Genomic DNA, 11,693 nt, shown 5'->3' with positions numbered 1-11,693 from the left:
ACTAAAGCAATATTTTGTAAACCTAGTAAATAAGCATAGTGTTTAGATTCGTTGTCACTCGGGGGGGAGTATGTAGGGAACTACATTCTCAATACCTCACTGGCGCATCGAGCGGAGAAAACCTAGGGATTTTGTAGGTTGCGAGTTGCCTACAACCAGCGTCAGAGAAAAATAAGAAGGTAGATAAATTATGGCGCTCATTCTGTTCGGTCGTATTCATACGTGTTCCTGAAATAAATACATCGTTACTAGTTACAAGAAAAGTGGTCGATCTTTACATCTTATATCACATCACACAACAAGCGTGGGCTTGCTTGAGAATCAGACTCGTTAATTGAGTCACATATTCCCACAACGACATCGTGACTAACGCCATCCATCGGCGGCTTAGCGTGACCGCTAGTCACACACACAAGCACGAGCTTATTGTTCATGTGCGATTTGGCGCTTTCGCGCTTCGGCCAGCTTCGGCGGGCGTTCGGGCGTGCTAAGAGCGAACGAGACAGCGTTTCACTGGAGCGTGAAACAATTCAAAGTGTTTTCTCGACCGCTCGAGCTCAAACGTGTGTTACAGTAATAAATTGTAGTTAAACCCTTCCCATTAATCCACAGTAGTATAAATCATGTCAAAACGTAATACTTAACGAAGTATTAATTATTTAAAATTCATTTATCATGGAAGTTATATCATGTTTATAAGTGAGAAACGTAACTAGTTGGCGTGATCAAGCTTTTTCCTTTTTTTTGTAGCTTTTTCTAAAATAAGTAATAGTAAACATATTGGGCTAAATATATTTCAGGTAATTATTGAAATTATTCGTGTGTGTACTTGTAACAACTGTAGATAATCTCAAATCAGGAGTAACCTGTGAATTGAGTTCCACTCATTGCACTGACATAGAGGGAGGGGATACCTTTTGGGATCCCGTACCTGTCGATCATTGCAGAGGTTCCGATTATGGCGTATATAACTATATAATGGATACGCTAATAAAATACTTGGTGCTACCAATGAGCGATCTCAAACAGTCTATTCAATAACCACGACCAATATGATTCTCTCTTTGACTAGCACTGGCACATATACTACTTGTGGACATACGCTTATCAGGATCGAACATCCGAAATTAATAGTTTTCGAAACAACGTTTGATGCCGAAGTTTTTAAAAGCTCTGGCTTTATAGCAGTAAACATGGATATCTTCACATACGTTAATTCAAAATTCGTATACGTAGAAAGACACGTTCGCACTCAAATTAATCAACATATACAGGAATATATTATTGCAACAATGCCAACTCGAATATCGAATGATGCAGAATGCGTTATCCATAGCGGCCAGATCGCCTGATATTTTCGCGTATCATTTCATGAAGGGACCTGAATATATGGCACTTTTGGCAGGAGAAGTTATTCACATGGTGAAATGTGTATCAGTCGAAGTAAAATTAGCTCGAACCACAAAATGTTACGAGCACCTTCCAGTAATACAAGGAAATGAGACATATTTTCTGACCCCGCAAACGCATGTATTAATACGTCACGGAACTCAAATTATCTGTAATTCTTTTGCACCTATCATGTACCTCTTGGGAGATTCATGGTATAAAATTATGCCTAAACCAGTGGAGACACTACCACCCACCATTATGAAGTTTTCAACTAAACCGTCATGGAAATATACCAGTCCAGGAGCACTAGCGACCAGTGGAATATATTCACAAAGCGATCTGGAAGAACTCAAGGATCACATAATGTTCCTCGCAGAGCGACCCGCAATTCTCAATACCATGGCAAGAGGCATATTAGGGCATTCAACCGTAATAAATGGAGGGTCACTCTCTAATCTTATAGACGAAGCATCAATAGAAAGAATCGCTATCTCCACTTGGCAAAAATTTTGGAATAAATTTTTAATCTTTGGCAATATCAGCGCTGGATTAATCGGAGTATACCTAATTGCTAGACTTATCAAACTGCTGTTAGACACATTCATACATGGATACGCTCTACATACTGTATACGGTTAGTCGATGTACCTACTGGGAGTCGTATGGGATTCACTTACTTAACTCTTATTACATCTAGGAAGGGATAAACCTAAAGATATAAATCCTAGCGCTCCAGATCTCGAATTACAAGAGCATAACGAAACTAAGCTTAAACTGGAACCTATTTATCCTCTCCTTCCCTCGAGGGAAGAATCTAACTATACTCTTGAACCGAAGGGCTGAGTAATTAAAGAGAAAATCCGGCACTATTCACAATTTTCCTTTTCTCTTCTCTCTCTCTCTCTCTCTCTCTCTCTCTCAGAAAAAAAATATACATGAATAAATACAATAGCATGCGGTGCCATGCAGGCATTTTAAGTATCACGATAACTTTTTTATAGACGATATGGAAATCGAATGCATTAACACCAAACTATTGGCACGGAGTTCGATGGCAGTAAAAATTGTAAAAGTGGACTCACCTACGATGTTCAGTCTGGGTTCAATTAAAAACCGGGAGCGAAGACTTCCAGGACTTGCTCGAGGAACTAACCCGAAGGATGACACGAAGGGGGCACATGCTGCTTCGTCGTCCCGATCACATCGTTGTCGGAGAACTCGTGGCCATTCGCGAAAACCGAGGATGGCAACGCGGAATTATAACAGATGTCAACGGAGACGGAACGGTCGCGATCTCTTTACGAGACTGAGGTCGTAACGTGGAACGCCGATTGTTCGAGGTCTACATTCTAGAAGACAGGTTCTGTCAACTAGAATGGCAAGGGATCCCCTGTGGATTGGCTCACACCGCTCCCTTCTCCAGCTCGTCTTGGTCAAGAGACCTGACCAGATTCCTCATAAATCAACAGGAGGGACGAATGTCCATTTTGGAGACCATAAAAAAATGAAGCTGCATTAATTAAGTTAGAAATTCGTAGCGGAGGTGATGCTCGCGAGTATCATCAAATTGACATGAAAGAAACTTTGATTACATTAGATTACGCCCTACATAGTGATAAGTTGAGAGCGGGCACGCTCTACTTTTCTATATAATGATAAGCATAAGAATATATATATATATATATTATAAAAATATTATAATAAGGCTCAATAAATCAAAATAAGTAAAAAGGAAAAAGGGTTACGAGCCTAAAACATAAATTGACAAACTGAGTAGTTAAAAAAATTTTTTTGAAATAAAACTATGTCATAAATTAAAAACGTAAAATATAATTTGACAATCAGAAGATGAACAAAACAAACGTTTCGATCCTAGTTGGATCATTTTCAATGTGACAAATAAATTAGTGTGACAAAATAAATTAACAACGGTAATTAACAATAGAGTTATAACGTAGATAAAAAACATAAGAGATCAAGTAAAATTCGCATTCGGACGCAAATTAACTATAAAGCTCGCTCCAAATTGAGAGGAAATCAAACAAACGATTATAGTTGACAAAAATGTGCTCCTCCGAACCGTATGTGTGTATAAGGACGAATATGTTTCTGTTAGCAAGTATAAATTGTAATAATAAATTAACGGTAGAAGTAAATAAAAATAATAAGAATAATAAGAAAAGTACGAATCGAGTCGCAAACAGTAAAAAGGAAAGTACAAATAAGTCATAAATAATAAGTCAAAATTAAAAGAAAGAGGCAAAAATTATCTTTGATATTATAAGATAAGCACATAAGAAAAAAGAGTAAATTGCCAATATGCATTGTATATGTATGATGAGTTTAGAACAAATAAATTCACAATAAATACCTTATGTGTGTGTCGAAATGATGTATTATAGATTAGGCAATGCGAATGGAATCGAAATTGATCGTCTCTCTAAGAAGCTAAGATATAAAGTACGACATATAAAGACAAGAAGGTTGAAATGGAAAACTAGAAAGGGAAGGGGGAAAAAATAATAAGAAGGAAAGAATAAAGTGGAAGGGAGAGAAAGTAGGAAGAGAAGAGAAGGATAGGAAAGGGAAAGCAATCAAGAGGGAGAAAGAGACTGGATGAAATGTGAATAAGTATCGGGTAAAGATTCGGTATCGTTTTGTTTATTAAGGCCTTGTTTCTGTCTTTTAATATGAATCATTTCAGACACCAATCTCTTATTGTAAGAAGATTCGCAGTCCAAAATTCTCACATCATTCCATTTGAAATTATGATCAAAATTGATTCGATGATCAGTTATGACAGTAGGAGAACCTGTATTCTTTTTGATGTCAGAGATATGTTCGTGTAGTCTCGTGCTCAATTTTCTCTTTGTCTGACCAACATAACTCGCCTCACAATCATCACATGAGATCTTGTAGACAATATTCTGATTGGATAGGAAGTTAAGTTCGTCTTTTCCTCTCTTTATGAAGCTTTTTAACGTGTTGGGAATAGAAAAGGCCAATTTACAATGAAACATACTAGAGATTGGAAGGAAACTTTCGGAAATGGATTTAACATAAGGAATCGTAAAATATTTGTCTTTATTGCGTGAATAGTGTGTAGTATCTTTGTTATATTTATGAAACTTTAATCTGCGTTCTATTGTAGAGAAAATAAAGGGAAGAGGATAACAGTTATTTAAGAAAATATGAATAGCATCTAAAAATTTTTTTGTTGGAATCGTGGATGTGATAATAAGATAATTTTGTCAATAAAACTGATGATGGTGCCTTTTTTATGGCACAGAGGATGATTTGAATGGAAATTAAGGAACCTTCCAGAAAATGTCTTTTTATGTAAATGTCAAATATAATTTTTTGGTTATCTATAATCAGTATTGTATCGAGAAAACTTAATCTGCCATTTACACCAACCTCCAAGGTGAACTGTAATCTTGTATGTAAGGAATTGAAAATGTTCAAAGTGTCATTGACAATGTCAGATGGAAGCGCGAGCAAAATATCATCAACATATCTAAAATAGAACAAGGGTTGTGTTGACAGTTTTTTTAGTGCTATTTCTTCTAGATCCTGCATTATAATGTCCGCGATTATTGGAGATAATGGTGAACCCATTGGAGTGCCGAACACTTGTCTGTAAGTTTTATTGTTAAAAGTAAAAAAGGTAGAATTTAAAATGAATCTGACAGCAATAATGAACTCATTTTTTGATATGTTTGTTTTCGCCGAGATGTAAACCCATCTCCTGTCGATGCTATTTAATGCTAGTTCAACAGGAATGTTAGTAAAAAGGGATATTACATCCAACGAAGCCAAAACATAATTAGAATCAAACCAGAACCATTTAACTGCTCAACTAAATGGAACTGTCTTTAATATAGCTGGGAGCTTTTGGAATACTGTCACTGATTAAATTGTGTAAAAAGAGTGAAAAGTTATATAATGGACTGTTTATACAAGAAACAATAACTCTCAATGGGTAACCTTCTTTATGTATCTTAGTTAGGCCGTAAGCTCTAGATGTAACACCATCAGATGTAAGCAGTCTACGGTATGTCAACTCGTCGATAAATTGATCCCGCCTCCATCTCATTAAAAAAGCGCGTAAGTCTCGCGTTAATTTCTTACTATGATCTTTATCAACTAAGGCGTAAGTACTCCGAGAGAATCTCCTCCATCCTCGAAACGTAGGCGTCTTTGTTTAGAGCAACAGTGACGTTACCCTTATCGGCGTTAGTAATTAGTATATTGGGGTGGTCATTGATAAACCTCTTAGTAGTGCGCAACCAGTTCAAAATTAATTTGTCGGTGGATGTAGGAGAAGGAAAATTATTTTGGAATCTATTAAGGATTGGAAGGGAATTATGTCTGACAGAATTAATAATGTTATTCGGACGACCAGTGATATTACTTTCTATATATTTGGTAAATTCGATTAAGGTACTGTCTTTATTGTACTTGTTGATAGGAAGTCCGAATTTTTCGCCAAGTTGCAAGAGGTAACGAACCTCTAAGGGAACGTCAATGTCGCTCAAATTGACAAACCATTTTTCTCGTAACGAGTTTAAAGGAGAAGTCCCATCAAAACCGTCGAGAGCAATATCAATTCTCTCGGAAATGGATTGTCCATTGTACGATCGCCCATCAACAACAAGTTGAACACTAGGAGGATAATTAATGTCTTTGGTAACGTTGTAAGAAATAGGTTTAATTTTTGAGTTTAATGATTTTAATTTTTTCTATCCTAGCCAATTTATTTTTTTATTTATTCTAAACATTTGTTTAGAAAAATGGAAACTGTTAATTTTATCTAAATATTTGAAAAATTGACTAGTTACAAGGAATAGTAAATTGTGAAAAGTTGTGTTATAAAGTAAAAAGATATTATTTCTAGTTGAGTGCAAATGGCAGTAAGCATCCCTCAACTCCAATCGCATAATTGCCTTTACATTACTAAGTTGTATCTTTTCGAGTCATTTGTAACAAGTATTGTTGTGTAACAAAATTCCATTGGATTTGGAAAACTTATATGATGAAAACTTATAGATGCGACAGAATTAACTCTAATTTCAAGCATGAATTAATGAATTTGATACGAGTCTCAATATTTACACTCAATTTGACGAGATTGCATAATTGTTTTAGTAAGTTACAGATGTGACAACTAAATCGGTTTTTTATGAAAGCGAAGGTGAACGGAAAATATTCATGTTGAGAACACATAATTTCGCCCGCGTGAATTAAATTATAATATAAAAATAATAAGATTCAATAAATCAAAATAAGTAAATTTTTTTAACTACTCATACAGTTTGTCAATTTATATTTTAGGCTCGTAGTCCTTTTTCCTTTTTACTTATATATTTATATATATATATATATATATTTACACACAAAAAATATATAAAAAAAAATAAATAAATATAACTAGAAAAATAAATAGTAATATAATATTAATAATAATAAAAATTTTTTAATAAAACCAGTTATAAAGATTCTATATATAAAAATATGCACATATATATACATATATATATATATATATTATATAATAAGAGAACCTCAGGGGTAGTGTAATAATAATAATAATAACAATAATAATAATAATAATAATCTTTTTTTTTCTCTAGAATCATTATATTAAGAAAAACTAACAAGAAATTTATATAGCTGATTCTTGCTGGAGTAAGATTAATTAAGAACAACATCTTTCCTTTATTCTTAGGCAAATTGTCCTGCTTTCCTTCTCTCTCTTAAAAGAATTTTCCTCGTATGCAAAGCCACCTGATCGTTAATTACAGCCTATAATTCTCCAGTGCACTATCACCATCTCCGAATCACTAGATCATATAAAGATCTTTGTACTCCAATTAAATGAAAAATTTAGTTGATAGTTTCGGTATTTGACCGAAACCCCAATGCACGTCACTGAAGGAACACAGGGTCTGCCAAAGTATCCTGATAAAAACCTGCGACCGTTGCCACGCAGAAATTCCAAATAAAGGATGCTACACGGCCTTGTTTCGCCCATAGAAAGTCTGTGGACGAATGCAAAGCTGTTCGACCTGCGGTAAAACGACAATAAATGTCAAGCCGCGGAGGAATAAGTGTCGAAGCCGCATCAAAAGATTTCGGCACTGATAAGATCTCACACTTTAGACTGGAGATGGGAAGTACCTTCGACCATTGCACAGGTCAATGCAATAAAATTTTTTTTTGGCGACTTTCAGGTATTCATTCTTCCAAATATTCCAACATACATTTGCCAATACTAAAGAAAAAGGAAAAAGAAAAGACAATATATATATATTTAACATAAAAAAAATATACACATATACGTATAGAGATTATACAAATTCTCCAGCAAAGATTTGCAAATCTTAGCGTTAACTAAAATTATATCACAGGAGTATTTTTCAATGAGGACTTAAGTACTTTAGTAAGTATATACGCATTATGGCAACAAGCCGGGCGCTAATCCTCCCGGGCGTCGCAGGGGTCGTTATCCCCGCGAGGGGGCCTTACCGCGCCTGATTGGCGCGTGGCTCCGTGGCTCCGCTAATCGCGAAAACCGCGTTATGCCCGTCGCATGTCCTGGCGCGCGAAATTCGAGAGATCACGGGAGTCTTTTTCAGGCCGCCTCGTGGCCTCGAGGTGCCTATCCGGGGCTCTCGCCGTCCTTGGGGTGTAGAGTGGCCTTCCCCGTCATGCCGTACCAACTCTCGATCCGCTTTGCGCCTGGAAGAAGGTGCGATAAGAAATACCTTGCGATAACCAAAAGGGCGTAACAATGAAGGAAGGATATCACCTGCGTGCAACCCGGGGTCAGATGTCGTGCGCCCCCGGCGGGTCTGTCAGCAGCGGTCGTCTCTTGACTCCCAATCCTGGTCATTCTTCCTCCTCTTCTCTCCGGTGAGGTGGCGTCATTCTGTCAAGGAATACACAGAAAAGGGAAAACGAAAATGACAGCGCGGAACGCGTACGGCACAAACGATGTCGCAGGAAAAAAGCGTAGGTGCGTCCGCCCCCAAAATGTGAGAGGACTCAAGACATTATACAGCACTGTTCGGTCAGGCCATGCGGCCCTTCTGACGGACGGAAAACGTCACGTTACAATATATAATATTGTATATATTATAAGCTACTGCTGCTACTGCTGCTAAAGTAATTCATTGTCTATTAAAAAATGAATTCTTCCTCCTACATGATTTGTATTTATCCGAACGTCAGCGATGTAATCTTGCAAAGTAATTTTGAGGCTGCCTAGTACAATGACATTTCCCCAATTTCCATAAGGATCGGAATAAGCGCTGCCGGTGCATACGCCGTCATTGTCAACATGCTCGGCTAAAATTATTGGACGTGATGCGGTCTGATTAGATAGCAGACCTGTTATGTGAGTTCCGGCTATTTCAAAGCTTCCGTAGGTACGCATGCGTCGACATGCGTCTCGAGATACATCGGCAATGTATGAGAATTGTCCATTATAAACGTCCATCGTATGTGAAAACATTCCACATCTTTTTACTGTACGATCTATTTCGACTTTACATTGTACTACTTTCACAGATTTAAAGTCGTTGAGTTGAAGTACTTGTATATAGATTTTGCTAGAGTTTACATTCTGCGAGGGAATATCACACTCTTCAATGTTTAATAATGATAGTGTAGTTTGCTGCTGCGGAGCCACAGTCGTATCCTATTATTCCGTAATTTCCTCGAGTCCATATTATTAATATAAATATGATGGTTATTCCTTTGATGCAGCTATCCATCATCTGAAATGTCGATTTGATTTGTTTAACTATTATGAAATGATTTAATGTGAGAAATTCGCAAACGGTTAGGGTGAACGATGCGACTATTTTTCTTTATTTTAATTTTAACATTATTTTTATTTAAAATTTCCAAGACTTCATGAGGTCCGGTATATTAATCTCCAAATTTTCCAGGTTTTGGTCCCTTTAATAAAAATACATGATCTCCAGGCTTGAATGTCTGTGGATTAATTTTCTTGTAATGTTTTTTTGATTTAACTTTAGCTTCTATGACGTTTTCACGCATTTGTTTGGATTGCATGGAGTTGCGTAACTAAATTTATTAGATAATCGTCGTAATTAGCTAATTTGTCTTCCGGGTTGAAGAGCTCATTTGACGGTACTCTTGCTATTTTACAGAACACTAATTCGTATGGAGTATATTTCGTAGCCTCATGAACGCTAGTGTTGTAATTAAACATGGCTAAGCCAATCCATCTGTCCCATTGTTTCTGCTCGTTTGCGTATTGTTTTAAGTATTCTCCTAATGCATGATGTGATCGTTCTAAGGATCCATTTGATTGAGGGTGAAATGCAGTTGTACGGAATTTACGGATTCTGAATATTTTTGCTATTTTCTTCATTAATTCACTGATAAAATTTCTTCCTTGATCAGTTAATATAGCTTTAGGTGCTCCTAATACACAAATAAATCTGTCGACAAAGGCTTCTGCTATTGTCTCTGATGTTTGATCTGATAAGGGTATCCCCATGCAAAATTTAGTTAACTGGTCTTGCAGGGTTAAGATATATTCGTTACCTCTTCCAGTTTTAGGTAAAGGTTCTACGATATCCATGACTTTGTCAAAAGACAATCCTGGTGTGTCAGTGATTATCATAGGTTGTTTAGTTTTTACTCGAACGAGTTTTTTTAACTGACATTGTAAACATTGTTGTATATATCATTGAACATCTGACTTTAGATTTTCCCAATGATATTTGTGTTTTATTCTGCTGTAAGTCTTCGTGACACCTCGGTGTCCTCCCATAGGTGAGCAATGCATTTCTCCGATTATCGTAGATCGAAGATCTTTAGGTGGATATTTCACTAGTCCATTGCATATAATTAATTTGGTTGATGAATCCACAAAAACTAATTGCAATACGGTTTTGACATTGCTCCATGGTACGTTATTAACATGATCGGTTTTAACAATGCTAATAGTTTCTAATTTTAATTCTTCAGTGACAGATCGTAAATCTTTTATTACGGCGGAAATCTGTAAAGGTTATCGTTGGTCCCTCACGTTGCCCTTCACTAATAGGCAAGGCTAAATGGTAGTATTTTTTGTATTTTATGACTTTGGCTTTTCCTAGAACGAGATTTTCTAAGTGAGGGATCTCATTCCTTTCAAACAGTTTTTGTGAACCTGAGTCTAACGGTTTCTCATTGGTGTCGACAAAATATGCAACGTTATCCTTTCGCAAAAATAATAGATCGCGAAAATCGAGAATATTATTTTTGATTATTTGATCGTTAACAATAATAGGCCCTGTTTTTCCTTTTAATTTCTGAATTTTATGTCCTTCCTCAACTTCTTCTCTTTTTTGATTTTCCTCTTCATTGTCGCTTCCTGCATCGCCTTCTCCGTTCAATGAATCATTTCTGTCTTTTGCTCTTTCCGTCTCATTCTCTTGTGGGAAATCTCTGGGTAACTTATCCTGCTGGGTGTCTCTATTTTTTGCTGTTTGGCTTTGAGTCTGAATTTTATTACTTTGAGGAATATTGCATGTTATAGCCTTTTCCATAGTTTGCGGCTCTTGTGGTTTCTCTCCTTTCGTGGAAGAGATGCTGAATCCTCTTCAAGTGGATGACCATCTGGAAATAAGTCTTCAAGTGATTCGTCATCAGTCAAATATAATTTAAAATCTTCGTCCTCTTCGTCTTCCTCATCTGATTCCTCTAACATTTTAGAAATCATTTCTGCATCTTTTGGATTGTTAAGATTCAAAGGCTTGTGGTGATTAATTATATTGCAGTTCGCTTCTTCAAGGTCTATTTCGTGACAATGCATCGGCATTTACGTTAGTTTTACCTGCTTTATATATCACGTCGTAATCATATTCAGCTAATTTTAATCTCCATCGTAGTATTCGCATGTTTGCGTCTTGTGCATTTTTAAATCAGAGAAGAGGTTTGTGATCCGTAACCAAAGTAAATTTCCGTCCATATAGATAAGGTCTAAAATGCTTGACACAATATACTATGGCTAAAGCTTCCTTCTCATAAGTATTGTATTTTATTTCGTTTTCTGTCAAAGTTCGCGAAGCGTATGCTATCGGTCGATCTTTATTTATTTCTCCTTGTGATAAGATGCCTCCAATTGCTATTCCGGAAGCATCAGTAGTTAATATAAAAGGTTTGGAAAAATCGGGATATTGCAAGACAGGTTCTTCGCACAATTTCTCTTTTAATGCTTGGAAGGAGTCTTCTTGATCTATTGTCCATTCAAATTTATCATTTTTTAACAAATTGGTGAA

The 11,693-nt window shown here is 36.3% G+C and overlaps 1 pseudogene; it reads left to right on the top strand.

Moving 5' to 3' along the window:
* Nucleotides 1-822: 822 nt before the first annotated feature.
* On the top strand, nucleotides 823-3,956 carry LOC147906470 (uncharacterized; annotated as a pseudogene).
* Nucleotides 3,957-11,693: the final 7,737 nt, after the last annotated feature.

The sequence above is a fragment of the Acromyrmex echinatior genome, unplaced genomic scaffold (assembly GCF_024713525.1).
Source record: "Acromyrmex echinatior isolate Ae372 unplaced genomic scaffold, ASM2471352v2 Scaffold30, whole genome shotgun sequence".
Classification (NCBI taxonomy): Eukaryota; Metazoa; Arthropoda; class Insecta; order Hymenoptera; family Formicidae; genus Acromyrmex; species Acromyrmex echinatior.
Note: the sequence above shows the minus strand (reverse complement) of the source record. Positions and strands in the feature narration are given on the sequence as shown.